Source organism: Vombatus ursinus, unplaced genomic scaffold (assembly GCF_900497805.2).
Source record: "Vombatus ursinus unplaced genomic scaffold, bare-nosed wombat genome assembly UNPS02014935.1, whole genome shotgun sequence".
Classification (NCBI taxonomy): domain Eukaryota; kingdom Metazoa; phylum Chordata; class Mammalia; order Diprotodontia; family Vombatidae; genus Vombatus; species Vombatus ursinus.
The window spans coordinates 209315-224685 of record NW_020954713.1 but is presented as its reverse complement, the minus strand read 5'-3'; the positions used below and the strand labels follow the sequence as shown (position 1 = coordinate 224685).

General features: G+C 42.5%; 1 protein-coding gene across 2 annotated transcripts in view; it reads left to right on the top strand.

Annotated features, from left to right (window-relative positions):
- The first annotated feature begins 10263 nt into the window (after window positions 1–10263).
- ELAVL1 (ELAV like RNA binding protein 1) overlaps window positions 10264–15371 on the top strand; it is a 77491-nt gene continuing 72383 nt past the window's right edge. Inside the window, exon 1 of one of the 2 annotated variants that reach the window (XM_027844154.1) lies at window positions 10264–10361. The gene's annotated coding sequence lies outside the window, so the exon portion shown is untranslated. The remainder of the gene's footprint in view (window positions 10362–15371) is intronic. The other variant, XM_027844153.1, reaches the window with a different exon arrangement.

The window sequence follows — 15371 nt, the reverse complement described above, 5'->3', positions numbered from 1 at the left end:
TGTGTGACCCTGGGCCAGTCACTTAACCCTGTTTGCCTCAGTTCCTTATCTGCAAAATGAGCTGGAGAAGGAAATGGCAAACCACTCAGTATCTCTGCCAAGAAAACCCCAAATGAGGTCATGGAGAGTTGGACAAGACTGAAACAACTTAACAACCAACAATTCCCAGTATAGTTACTTAATAGGATCAAGATTAACTGACAAAATCTCATTAAAATCACATCTTTTACTTTTGTTATTTTAATCCTTTCTTTTTGACCTGTAATACTTGTAGCAAAAACTTATTTCAAAACTTATGTGAGGGGGCAGCTAGGTGGCGCAGTGGATAGAGCACCAACCCTGGAGTCAGGAGGACCTGAGTTCAAAGCCGGCCTCAGACACATGATACTCAATAGCTGTGTGACACCCCCCAGTGCCTCGCCAAAAAACAACAACAACGACTTACGTGAAAGAAACTTGGTGTGGTGAAAACAGCACTGGATTGGAAGCCAAAGAACCTAGGTCCCAGTTGTAGCACTGTCATTTACTATTTATTCCACCTTGGGCAAGTCACTACAATTCTCTGGGTCTCAGTTTCCTGGAAGAATTAGGATTTGATGATCTCTAAGATTCTTTCCAGCTCTATATCTATGCTCCTCTGGGTGTTGTGTTAATAAAGAAATAGAGGGAAGGAAGAAAAATCTTTGTCTTTCCCTCAAATTTGTCCTTCACTCCTGCCTTCACCCCGCAAGCCAGTTCAGTTTGTCCTGAACTGGCTGCTGGGAGGACAAGAGGTGGCATTTGGAAACTTGCAGAGGATAACTTGAATGACTTGAGGGGAAAAAAATCAATTATTTCAAAGAGGATGTTATGGGCTCTTGGCGCCATTCCCCTTCCTAAAATAATGATTATTTCCCAATAAGTAATTTATGATTCTTTGGCTCCAAAAGAAAGGCTCAAATAGTAGTATCATGGGATGAAGAGTGGGACTAGATTTTAGGGATTATCTAATTCAGTGCCCTCATTTGACAGAAGAAGAAACTGAAGCCTAGAAAAGGGATTTGTCCAAGGTTATACAGTTAGAGCCAGTGTGACAGAGGATAGAGTGTTGGGCTTGAGTCAAGCAAGGGTTTGAGTCCTACCTCAGACACTGATTAACTATGTGACTCTGGGCAAATCACTCTCTGCACCTCAGTTTTCTTATTCATAAGATGGGAACAATGATAGCACAAGGTTACTTATTTCACAGGATTGTCACAAAGATTAAGAATCAAATGGTGTAATTTATGTAAAACGCTTGGCAAACTTAAAAGTGCTTTGTAAATGTCAGCTATAACTGGTAAGTAAAATAGATGTAGGAGTTTATCTCAAGTATTCTGACTCCAAAGGCAGTAAGAATGTCCTTTCCATGCCTTCTCCCATACTCTATTCAATTTAATGTTCACTTGGCTGCTCCTATCACCAGCTAAAACAATCTTGGGACATCGTAAAATACATTCGAATGGAAAAGTTAAAGGGATCACAGGTGATTATACAATCCTAAAAGTAATTAGTGATGTTTGGGTTTCTCTAATCTTTTGTTGTCATGAAAGAGAACTTTAGCCTCCCATTGAAAGTCATGTAGTCACTTTTTCAGACAAAATACTTAACCAAATGCCAATGGGTCTAACTCTAGTATTATAACCTTGTTTATTTAAACTAGATGACCTCTAAGGGTCCTTCAGGGTCCAAATCTCTACTCTTTGGACTCAAGTGCTTTCCACTGTTTTAGGTGGTAAGTAGTAGCTAGAATAATAATGGCTAGCATTTACATATCACTTTAAGGTTTGCAAAGGATTATACAAATATCTCATTTGAGCCTCACAACAACCCTGGGAGGTAGGTGTTATTATATTTCCATTTTATAGATGAGGAAACTGAAGCAGAGGTTAACTGAACTTGAGCAAGGTCATACAGTTAATAGGCTTCTTCTTTTTTTTAAACACACAGGCCTATTTTTATTTAATAGCATAGCAAGAACAGTAGATCCAAAGCATCACCTCGCCCTAAAACATGAATGCTAATTCATATTCAAGTTGTAATTCAGTGGAATACCCAGGTCATTCAGCTCACAGGTTTCTGAGGCTGGTTTTGAACTCACATCTTCCTGACTGCAACATCCACTGGGCCATCTATTACAAGGAGAATGCTGACACTTGCTTTCCTATATTGTGTTACAATTTGTGCAAATGTTTTATTTCTCTTATCAGTCTGAGCTCTTGGAGGGTGGGGCAACCTTGTTTCATTCTTCCCTGTACTCCTTCACACCCTCTAGTTAAAATATGAGGCACTGAATTTAGAATGAGAAGCCCTAGATTCCAATGGCTCTGCCTCTGGTCAATCAACTTTAATGACCTTAGGAGTGTCACTTTACCAATCCGGTGTTGTTTCCCATATGGGAAATGAGAAGGCTGCACTAGATGCTCCCTGCCATGGCTTCCACCTCTAAATCTCATGATTTTATGGATGCTTGGTAAATGTTGAATTCAATCGAATTGATTCCAGTGCATCTGTAGTTTGCTTGTTTAGCCACTGGATGGTGGTTGTGCCATGCTTTGGGAACTAACCATTTCTCCCTTCACAGCTTTATTAGTTGTCTTGCAAAGATAAAACAACTATGTTTTCTTGATTAGGTCTAACTCTTTATTAATCAAAAATATAGCTTGGAGAAAATGTCTTGCTTTTGTATTTGTATACCCAATGTTTAGTACAGTGCTTGATACATATTATAGTAAACACATAATAAGTCCTCCCTCCTTCCTTTCCTCTATTCTTTCCTTTCTTCTTCCTTTCTCCCTCTCTCCTTTTTCCCTCTGTCCTTTCATCTTCCTTTCTTCCCTCCCTTCCTTCCTTCCTCCCTTCTTCTTTTTTCCTTCTTTCCTTTCTTCCTCATGTGAGAGGCAGTGTGGTATAGTGGAAGGAGTCCAGAAGACCTGGGTTTGAATCTCATGCCCAACATTATTGTCGTATCAGAGGAAGGGGATAAATTTCCTTCTGTAAAATTGAGGAGTGGTGGTACTTATTTCACAGGATTGTCACAAAGATTAAGTGAGATAACGTATGTAAAGTACTTCAGTATAAATGTCAACTATGATTATATTAACAAAATAACCACAATTCCTATTATTTACACAAGAGCATTGATTATTTCCCTTCTATGATAGTTAACTAACTTTAATAGCTTTAGAATCTTAAAGTTTAGAGGCAGCTAGATGGCACAGTGGATAGACTACTGGCCCTAGATTCAGGAAGACCTGAGTTCAAATCTGGCCTCAGACACTTGATACTTACTAGCTGTGTGACCCTGGGTAAGTCACTTCACCCTATTGCCTCACCAAAAAAAAAAAAAAAAAGAATTTTAAAGTTTACAAAGAATGTTCCTTAAAACAATCCTGTGCATTAATAATGCAAGTATAACTATTCCCTTTTATAGATGAAATAATGTACATATAGCACTTTGTAAACCTTAAAGCTATATAAATGGTGGCCATTTGCCTACAAGTATAGACCAAGTAAGCTCTGAGAATCCTTATCCCAACTCCTACTCTCACTGATGATTGGGTTCCCAAAGCTTGGCTACATCAGAACTCTAGTTCTTAAAGCTCTAGGAGTATAACTGAGGGATCAGGTATAATCCTACAATGCCCTTGATTCAAGCCCCCCATTGGTGTGCCTCTCTCTAAGAATGTCAGTTGAGAATCTATTTAGTCAGGCTTAAGTGACCTTTAGAAAGGGCTGATACTGAGATGATAGAGTAAGAATACTAGGATGGGTACAAAACATTTCCCCAAATGTCTGGGACACACTTTCCCACAAGGATAGCGTTGAGGGAAAAGTAGTCTGAAGCTTAGAGACTACAAAAGAGTGAGTGGCAAAGAGGTAACTGCTGGAAGTCCTTTTTACTCATCTGTGAGGTGTTCAGAAAGTTCCCTTTACGAAGGATGGAGTTTCTTTTCTGGGCTCCTTGTAAATCTGAGTCCAGCCTATCTTTGGTTCCTGATGCAGGCACTGCCATTAGCTGTTCTGGGGAGGACAGTAAGAAAATAACTACAACAATGAGGACACAGGAAGCCCCAAATCCTCTGGATCCTTCAAAATCTCACAGTCCTCTTTTAGGCAAAGAGAGAGTAGGAGGGCATGGGAGGGCAGGAAAGAGACTTGACCAAAGTCAAGGCCAAGGATGAAGCTAAGGCCTCTCCTTCCCTCTCTCTTCTTTAGGGGTGTATTGGAAATTTTCTGGAAATCAATTCCTTTTCAAGTTGCTTGATAATTTGTAGATGATTTCTGGAGTGTGACCAAGTTTCTTCAGCCTATTTGCACCATTCTGGTACAATGCTATTACAATGCACAGATCTTTTAGCACTTAGTCGAAGGGCATACAAGTGACTTAGTCAAGTTCTCACCTAGTTACAGTTTCAAAGCCAAAATGGCCTTGGAGTGGTTTTGGCCTCACTCTTGTACAAGGAAACTGAGGCTCAGAGTCTAAATGGCAACACAGCCACCAAATCCTTGAAGCCAGTTTCATCTGGTTTCAAGTGTAGCACTCTCCATTACAAGTTCTCTGTTGTCTCCTCAGAATTGAAGGGATTTGTGGTATGTTTCTAGAGGTCAGATATTTCAGAGATATTTTATTAATACTTGCACTCTTCCTACTCAGTGTAACAACCTGTCTAGAAATTAATATCTTTAGGAAACAGTATTGTAACTCTTCCTTAGCAAATGGACACTTCTTCCTCCCCCTTGGCTCTTCTCCACTTCATCTGGGAGACGACACATTGGCAAACTGACTCCTCTCTGCCCTTTTGCTGAACTGAAATGTAAAACACAGCCACTCCCTTACGTCCTGCCTGTCCATCTGACCATCTGGCCCAAATAGAAAAACAGTTCCTCTAGGACTGGATAATAGGTCCAGCCCCAAAGAATTCTACTCGTGGGAGTTTTTTCCTTGGCTTGTTCCCAAGCCAACAGGGTACTTTGCTTAGAAGTTTCAGTTCCATTTGAAAGCTAACAAGCATCCTGGTTGCCCACAACCCATTTTCCATTTTATTAAAAAAAAAAAAAAAGATTAAGTACTTACTGTGTAGAGATTGTGGCACATAGAATGTAAGTTCCTTAAGGACAGGGCTTGTTTTTGCTTTTCTCTGGATTCCCAGCACTTAGCAATACCTGTCACATAGCAAACACTTAATAAATGCTTGTTGACTGGCTAACTAAAACACTGATTGGGGCTTCTGTGTTTTCCGACCACAAAAGTAGTTGTAGTTTTGCCATGGATTCTAACAGACTTGCCAAGCAAAATTAATAGTACAAATTAGATAAGAAGGTCATAATAGCTTACTTAAAAGAAACTTTTATAAAACACTTTTTTTTGGGTGCAGACTCGTGACTTCATAGGCCATTTTCCATGAGGAAATTCTCCTTCCCAGTTCAGATAGACAACTAACTACACTGCAATTTCTGTTCTCAGAGAGTTCCACAATGATGTTAAAGTGATTTGTCCAGGGTCACAGAGACAGTGTGTGCTAAGGGCAAGGCTTGAACTCACAGCTTCCTGATTCTAAGGCAAGGTCTTTGCTCTATTCACACCTTTCTACTACCACCAAGCTGCCTTTCTTAAGTACTTTAAATCAGATGAATATTCCTTTTAAAAAATGCTTTTTTTTTTTAATCGTAGAGAGGCTCAGTGATGTTTGATAGAGGCTTTGTGGAAAGAACATTGTTACTAACTAGGTCTGTGACTCTGGGCATGTAAAGCTCTCAAAATCACATCTGTAAAATGGAACTAACACACTACCTTTAACTCCCAGAATTGCTGTCAAAATCAAATGAAGTGACTGATGTCAGACCCTCTGTAACCCTATAACATTATATAAATGCGAACTCTTATTATCACTGTTATTCCCCTGACTACAGGATAAAAGCTATTTATTGAACAATAATTCTTTTATTATTTCACCCCAATCTATCTTTCCAATCTTATTTATCACTATTCCTTAACATGAACCTGCCACTTCTGGTCAGGCTGGTTCCCTAAATAAGCCTTATTTATTTGCACTTCAACATGTCTGCTTGTGATGCACTTCCCTACCGTGAGGAAGGTACATTCTCTTTATTCTATTTTCTGCCTAAATTATAACCAATCTTCAAGGCCCATCATAATTCTTGCTTTTTGTGTGAAGATGTGCCAAATAACCTTAACATAGTCATCTCTCTTTCCACTGAATTTCTAGCCTGTAGCATTTAGTAATTGTATATTTCACAGAATTCTTCAGTTATAAAGGACCCCAAAGACCATCTAATCTAATCCATATCCAAAAAGCATCCCCCTAACTGTACAACACACCCTATGAGTGGCCTAAAGTAGCTTCCTTACAACTTTCACCCACTGCTCCCAGGTCTGCTTTTGTGGCCAAACAGGATATATCTAATTCTTTTTTTCACATTACAACCTTTTGAAGTACTTGAAGATGGCTATCATGTTCCCCTGATCTACTAGAAGCATATTGTCTATTGGGGAAAATTTTTTTTAAAATGACAACTTAGTCATATGAAAGTAAGGGCTGCATCACTAAGAGATCATCTAACCCAGCAGTTCTTCAAGTGTGGTCCAAGAACATGGCCAACAAAGGCAAAATTGTTTTCATAATAATACTATGGAGTTATTTGTTTATTGTAATTCTCCCTTTTCCAACTACATGTCTGTGTGAGGCTTGGTTTTCTTTATATATTTCATCCAAAACAACAAATTAAAACAGATTGAATACAGAAGCAGATAGAATCCATCTGTCTTTTATTAAGTCAGATATTAAAAGTGATTTGCAAAAATACATAAGACAATGCCACTCTTCTCACTTAATTTTTTTTTGTTTTGGAAAATATTTATTTTTCTTTAAAAGTATGTTACTTGTGTTAACATGTGATGGGTTTGTTATTGTTATTTGAAATGTTTAAAATTTTATTCATTTTAATTTTGAACACGGTAAATCCTGATATAATCCACAGAAACAAAAGCTCCCAGGGAAGGAGTTCTTAATAATTTTTAGGAGTGTAAAGAGGCCCTGAGACCAAAGAGTTTGAGAACTGCTATTCCAGCCCATTCTTCTGCAGGCCTTTCCTGAAATCAGCTGAGGTGACTATAAAGAGAGGATATACTAGGACCCTGACTTTTTGATATGCCTTGGTCTACCCCTTCTGAAGGCTGGCAGCTGAAGCAAAGCAGGAAGTTACTAGAACACACAAGTAAAAATCTTTTCTTGTTAAGGACCTCCAGAAGGTTCCACATCCCCTTTGTGTAACCCATTTCAGAGTCTAACAACTCTCATCAGCATGAACATTTCCTCAGAGCTGGCTTAATTCTCTCATGCCATTGTTCCTTTTTCAATGAGCAGGACTTTTTTCCCTAACAAAGTTAATTCAAGGCATGGCCCAATCTTCATACTTTGGATCTCCTTCAAGTGCCTAACACTGTTATGAACATAGTAATCACTCAAAATATTTGTTGTTTCAAGGGAGAAATACTTTGGCTCATTATATTATGTAAAAACACTGGTAATTAGAAACTACTGTCTTTAAAATTAAAAAATAGAATGTAGTACCCCTACTGGGAATAATAGTTGACATTTTATTATCTACATGTTTACATTATATAGATTGGAATAGTGGACTGAATGTTGGGTTTAGAGTTTGGAAAGACTTGGGTTCAAATCCTGACTCTGACAGACATTAGCAGTGTGACTCTGGGCACGTTTTAACCTCTGAGCTTCAGTTTCTCCATATGTAAAATAATAATAATATTTGTGGTAACTACCTCCAAGTGATGTTGCAAAGTTCAAATAATGCCATGGATGTAGGAGGCACTATAGGACCGTTCCATCAGGGGACCTGAATTCAAAGTTCTCTGACACGGTGTGACCTTGAGCAAGTCACTTGATTTCTCTGGGCCCCAGTTTTCTCATCTGTAAAGCCAAGGGGCTGAACTAGATGATCACTGGGGTCTTTTCCAATTCCACATTTGTAATCCTATGTCAAGTGCATCGCCAATTTTGAGGTATTATATAAATGTTGGTTATTACATAACATGGGCAGAGTGTTGAGCTTGGAGTCTGGAAGACCTGAATTTGAATCCTACTTCAGACACAAATAGAATGACCCTAGGTATGTCAGTTAGCCTCTCTAAGCTGGTTTTCTCCACTATAAAATGAGGGGGTTGGACTCAAAGGCCTCTAAAAATCACTTCTGGTTCTTAATCTGGGATCCTAAGGAAATGATTGTTGATTGCTAAAAGTTTGCAAAACACTCTCTATACATTAATTCATTTTCATTCTTCTAGTCATGGGAGGTAGGCGTTGAAGTTAGCATTCCCATTTTGCAGATGAGGGAATTGAAGTTCAAAGAGGTGAAAGTTATTAGCCCAGAGGTTAAATGATTTGCACAGGGTCACATGGCCAGTAAATGCCTGAGGCAGAATTGGAATCCAGGTCCTCCTAACTCCAAATAGAGCTCTTTCCTTTAGAAAGGACTGAACAATTCATAAAGTTCATGTCAGATCTGTGAGGAACCTTAGGTTTTACAGTTGACAAAACCAGGACAAGGAATTAAAACCCCTTGGTCAATTTCTTGTGTCCACTAGGTTCAGAGGATGCTCTAGATCCTGTCTCTTCACTCCCAGTCTGTGTTTTTTTTCTTTGCCACACTTATGCTCCTAGGGCACTATACTTTGTAAGAACACTTCCATTATCTCATTTTATTTTCACAATACCCCAGGGGGGCAAGGCAGGCATTATTACTCCATTTTACAGGGGAGGAAACTAAGGCTTTAAGGGACTAAGTGCCAGCTAATTATTATTGGTGGGTCTAGCCTTCCAATTCTTACAGCACTAACCCCAGTTAATTCAATTCAACTGAAAGTTTATTAAGTGGAAACCAACACTAAAGAGCTCTGTGTTCCTGAAGAATTTACATTTCCTCTCTAAGCCTTAGATGCAAGTGTAACACTCAGGCCACCAGAGATAATTTCAGCGGTCTGATAGGATTGGAATTTAAGAATGACTCCTGAAGGACCAAGCTGGTTTTGAGTCACTTGGCCTCCTGGTCCTTCTAGTAACTATGAACTTCTTCACAAAGTTGTCGTGAGGAAAGCACTATATGTATCTCAAATGTAAGTGATGGTGATAATCGATTATTTTGATGATGAGTGAGGTGCTGTTCTTGGTGCTGGAGAAAGATAAAAATATCAGGACAGGCTCCCTGCCCTCCATGAGTTTGTATGAGAATCAGTCGGGTCTAGTCCAAAGGCCCCTACAGGTCTACCTTAATTCTCCTACGTGCAGAGATTAAATTGGCATTTCTTTAAAACCTAAGCAGTTCCTTTCTCTGATTAAGCCTTCCTGAAAGTGGGTCAGAAACTACTGGGTTCCTGTAGAAAATCCCCGCCATTTCTTGTTCAGGACGCAATATCCTCTGTCCATCCCCCTCCTCTTTTTTGGGGGGTGGGGTGGGGGTCTTTTAACCTAGCTGAGCTTTGGCAAATTCCTTAACCTTTCTGGACCTCAGTTTCCTCCTCTGGAAAACGAAAGAGCTGGATGAGATGCCCTCTCAGGCTCCTTCCCGATCTGAACCTAGTGTAGCCATAGGACCCACATTCGTAGGATGGGGGCGGGGAAGAGAGTGGGCAGACATCCACCCACCATCGGGTGCCCCAGCAGGAGAGCACCCACCTCCACGCTCATCCTGGGGGGTGGGGATGCACTCCCGTGCACGCACCCATGCACACTCCCCCCACCCCCCCTTTCCCCCGGGGAACGCACAGCCGGGCACTCGCTGGGAGCACACGCACCCCCATACACTGGGCGGCGCGGAGCGGGTGGGGGATGGGGGCAGAGACGCTAGATCCGGGCTGATTTGGGCCTCCTCCGTTTCCCAGCCTTGGGAATGGGGCGGGGGGGGGGAGGAGGGAGACCCGCCTCCCAGGCGCTGACATTGGGCTGGGCGCCCGCCCAGGATCCCCTCGCCTCCCGCCTGCCGCTAGCCCCCAGGCCGCGCCTCCGTCCTCAGCGCCGGCGGCAGGAAGTCCCGCCTCCCCGCGGCCCGCGAGGCCCTGTGACACACGCGTCGCCCAATGAGAAGAGCGCCGTGGCGGAGAGGGGCCAATGGGCGGTCGAAGCGGAGGGGGCGGTCCCGGGCTGCGCTGGGCCGGAGCGGGGTTGCGCGCGCTGAGGAGGAGCCGCCGCCGCTGCCGCCGTCGCTGCCGCCGCCGCTACCGAGGCCGAGCGGAGCTGTTACTGTCCTACCTGCCCCCGCCCCCAGCCTCCGGAGGAGTCCCGGGCCCGCCCGCCGGCGCACAGGTGAGGCCGCGGCCTGGGCCGAAGCCGGGCCGGGGCCGGGGCTAGGCCGCGGGGGAAGCCTGGGGCTCGCTTGAGCCGCGCCGCCGCTCTGACGTGGGGGGCCTGCGGGGCTCGCGCCGCACGGCAGGCTCGGCGCTAGCTGAGGGCCGCTCCGGAGCCCGAGCAACTGGGGGCGGTTCCCGGGGAAGTTGGCCGCGGGGAAGGCGGGGGCCGGGATGCTGCGAGCGAGGGCGGAAGGAAGGAAGGAAGGAGGGAGGGGAGGAAGGAAGGAAGAGGGGCGGCCCCGGGGGAGGGGACGGAGGGGGGGTGGGGGGTGGCCGGCCGGCAATGGTCAGCCCTCTGGGCGCTGCCTTCCCAGGCCAGCACCGCAGGCAAAGGGCCCCGAGCCTTGGATTGGATTTCTGGCATCTTGGATGCCAGAGACCTTTGAGAGGGAAAACTGAGGCCCAGAAAGGGGCCAATGGAAGGATGGAAATGGGTTCCCCCAGCCGAGGCAGGCTCCTTTTTCCCCCAGCGGGGGTTAGAATTCACCCAGTCTCAGGACTGGAAAGGACTTAGAGGTCATCTAATCCAGCCTCGGCCAACAGAACAGAAAGCTGCCTCCTAGTGCACCATCCCTTTCCTTCCTGGGGATGTGAAAACTCACAGTCCCCCTCCTGTTCGCAGGCTCCCGTCAGCAGTCAGACATGCACGATTGGGGTTGGTGAGGTAGGATGGAAGAGCGTCCCTTATAGGATCGTAATAAGCGCAAAGCCCATTTGAGGGTGGAAAAGCATCTTCCTTCCTTCGCAGCAGCCCTGTGAGATGGGGACTGAAAAAGAATAAGGATAACAGTTACAGTGCCTGGTAATGGGAAGCTCCTAATAAATGCTTGTTGCCTGCCTGTTAATAATGATGATGATAAAAATGATGACAGCTAGGGTTTTTATAGTGCTTTCAGGTTTGCTTTCTCTCTCTCTCTCTTTTTTTTTTTTTTTGATCCTCACAACAACCCTGGGAGGTAGATGCTATTATGATCTTTATTTTACAGATGAGGAAAGTGAGGCAGACAGAGATTTACCTAGAGTCACACAGCTCCTCTAGTAAGTGTGTCAGGCAGGATTTAAACTCAAGTCTTTCTGAATCCAGGTCCAATGCTCAATCCACTGAGCCACTTGCAGCCTCTGTTACCTTTTGTACTTGTATCCCCAGAGCCTGGCACATGGTAGACATTTAATAAATACTTGTTGATTGATAGGACATATTTTGCCAGTGTTACCTCATTTGATTTTCATAGCAACCCCCAGAGGAGTAGGTACTATAATTATTGTCCACATTTTATAAAGAAGAAAACCAAGGCTCATTGAGGGCTAACAATTTACCCATATTTGATTACATACCTACTAAGTGTCAGAGGCAGAATTGGAACCCAGGCGTTTGGTGACTCCTAGTCCAGTTCTCTTCATACTATGTCATGCTACTTCACATTTCCCCCCATTTACAATAATTTCTACAATAAAATTACAGTATATATTATACTGGAATTGAGACAGATGAAAAGATTTGGCCAGTAGCAGAGCCTTGATCCTATCCAATTCTACAGCAGTTCGAGGCAGCATGGCATAGTGGGTAACGTGCTGGATATGGAATCATGAAGATCTGGGTTCAGATTCTGTCTCTGATATTTGTTACTTGTGTCATTCTGACCAAGTCATGTAACTGCTCTAGGCCTCAGTTTTGTCATCTGTAAAATGAGAAGGTTGGCTTAGATGAATTCTAAAGTCCTTTCCAGCTCTAAATCTGTATTCCTGTGCCTTGAACCCAGATGTGCATTTCACTCTGCCGTGGTAAGATTTAGGGGTAGAAGGGACCTCTTGATTTTACAAAGGAAGAAACTGAGACCTCAAGCTAACAATTCAAACACAGATTTCCTGTATGCAGATCGAGGGTCTTTCCTAGTAAATACCATACTGCCTTTTGACCTTTTTATCCTTTTTTTTTAATTGAGAAAATAGAAATGAACCCTGAGGGGAAATAACAATGTATATTTCTTTGTACTTGTCCTACACAGGTCAAAGGGCATAAAATTCCTTGTTAGTGGCATTTTACCAGTTCTTTTGAAGAACTGTAAGAGAATGTTGGCAAATTTGGGAACATGTTATAAAATCTGTGCGTCTGTTTCTCTGGCTCATCACCAGAAGGTTGGCCACAGGGTATTGAATTTTTTTTCAGCCATAGAAACCTATGAAGACCATGTCCTATGGTGTAGAGGAGTAGTGAATTGTCTTGGGCAATCTAAAGTAAATCAGAGATACATGAAGTAGTATATATGTAGAGATGTACACATTTTAGTTCTGTTTTACAAACATGTATGCATACATTCTGCCACGTATATGAATGCTTATGAAATGCTGCTTAAAAAAAACAGCTCTACTGTTAGACCATTAATCAGATATTTATTGGGTACCGATTCTGTGCAGATAATGTGCTAAATTCTTGAAGGAAATTCACTGCTGGGACTGATGTACAAGCTGGGGAGATAGGACATGCTCATCCCAGTATCAGCACTTAACACGGTGCCTTGCACATAGGTGCTTGATAAATACATTTAATTAAATTGAATTGGTGATAGTGTGCAGGTTGAGTTGGCTAACAAAGGTCAGACACTGAACTCGGGCAGTGGCAAACAATAAAAAGGAAGAGGCAGATCTAAGAAGAGACATTTCAAGAGAAAAACTGACAAGACTTTGTGTCTGAATATTTTTGGAGTAGAGAGGCTGGACTTGTGAGTTTATTGGTGTGGAAACCCCCCACCACTAATGCTGATAACCAGATTTTCTGTAACATAATCTTAGTGTCTGGGCTACTGATAGGTTGTGACTTACCCATGGTCCTACATTTCATATATGTCAAATGCAGGACTTTAATTCAGTTCTTGATTCCCAGGCTGATCCTCTATCCTGCCATTAAGCTATACTGCCTGTCTGTCTGTCTCTCTCTCTCCCTCTCCCCCTCCCCCCCCCTCTGTCTCTGACAGTTAAATGCTTATTGAGTTGAATTGGATATGCATAGCAAGGGACAAGGAGGAGTCAAAGGTAGATCTGGAGTTTCAATCTGGGTGTTGAGGCAAAATGGTATTGGTTGGCTTGGAGGCAGGTGGGAAGGGAATAGGAATTTAATTTTAGGCATATTGAATTTGAGATGATAGCCAGGCATCCACTTGGAAACGTTAGCAAAGGATTATGACAATACATTCAGTTCCCTGCAATGCAGAAGGAGGGAAAGTGGACCAACATTTCCCTCACATGCTGTTTTGTGGGGGAAGCCTGTGGCTACCCTCTTTTTGCCACTAGGTGTCATGTATGCATTAGTAAATGTATTTAAAACCCTTAGTGCCATGTGTGGAGAGCAGATAAATCAGAGAATGAGAGATGTAAGGAGGGGAGAAGTTCCAGTGGTGTTTTAAGCAGTATAAAATATTGAGATTGGCAAAATACTGATGATTAAAAAGCAGACACTATTGCTATTTTTTGCTGTTAGCACCACTCCTTGTATTTGTATATTGTCTCACAATTTGTAAAGTGCTTTCACATACGTTATTGCGTTAGATCCTCATAGCAACACTATGAGGTAGGCAGTCTGTTATCCATGTTTGCAGATGAGGAAACTGAGTGACAATGTGACTTGCTCAAGATAATAGGGATAGTAAATGGGGAGCTGGTACCAGACCCCAAGTTTTCTGACTCCTGATCAAGTGCTTTTCCTCCTCTTCCGTGTGGCCTTTCTATTCTTGTTATTATTTCTACCCTGTGTACCTATGCAGTTTTCATCTGCTTTGCCTCCTAATGCTTCCACTGTAAATATTTTGGAAGAGAGAGGAAGAGGAGAGGAGAAGGAGAGATTCATCATATGAGAGTCGAGGTTTTAGGACTTCATTACTAATCAAGAAAATCAGACCAGCAAATATTTAATGCGTGTTTGCTATTTAATTCAACAAATATTTATTGAAGCCCTACTGTGTGAAAGGCAGTGTCCTAGATGCTGGTGGAAGTAGTGAAGGAAGAAAAATAAGAGTCAGCATGCTATAGTTGAAAGAGCTCTGGATTTGAAACCAGAGGACCTGGGTTCAAATCCCCAGCTTCTGTCACTGACTGACTCACTGTGTGACCTTGATCAAATTACTTCACCACTCTGGGCCTCATAAAACAAAGAGACTGAACTAGACATCCTTTTCGGTTCTCTCTGGCTCTAAATCTGATGCCCTGTTTTTGTTCTCAAGGCATCTGTTTGGGGAAATCAGACCTGCAAGTAAGTTAAATGACAGTCTAGGATGTAAATAACAGTTTGAGCTTCTTAACTTTGAGCTGCATGAGGGCAGTCTGGATCTTATCTAATTTTTAAAAATCTCTTCCAGTGCCTACCATAGTTCTTTACATATAATAGATATTTAATAAATGTTTAGTGTTATTGACTTGAACAAGCATTACTGTGCATGATTAATTGTTGGTGGATTGTACAGAAATTGTTGTACCTGTTCAAAGGAGGATTAGGGAAGGCATTCTGGAGAAAATGGAATTTGAACCAACTCTGGTAGGATGAATAAGATTTGGATGGAAGTGAGAAGGCACTTCAGTCAATGAAACAGTGTGAGTGAAAGCGTGGAAGTGGGATGCTTGGGGAGGAGGAATGTAGGATTGAAATGAATATAGGATTATAGGATTTGGAGCTGAAAGAGACCTTTAGAAATTAGTCCCTCTCGTTATACAGATGAGGAAATTAAGGCCTGGAAAGGTAAAGTGACTTTCCTAGTAAGGTCACTGGTGGTAAGTAGAATTTGGATTTCAACCCAAACCCTATGACTTCAAACCTGTCCTTTGCACTCTACCAGAATGCCTCTGGGAGTATTTAGAAATAAGACTGAAAAGGTAGATAGGGCTAGATTGTAGACAGAGTGCCGGACCTGGAGTCAGGAAGACTTGGGTTCAAATCTTACAGGTACTTACCAGCTGTGTGACCCTGGGTAAATTACCT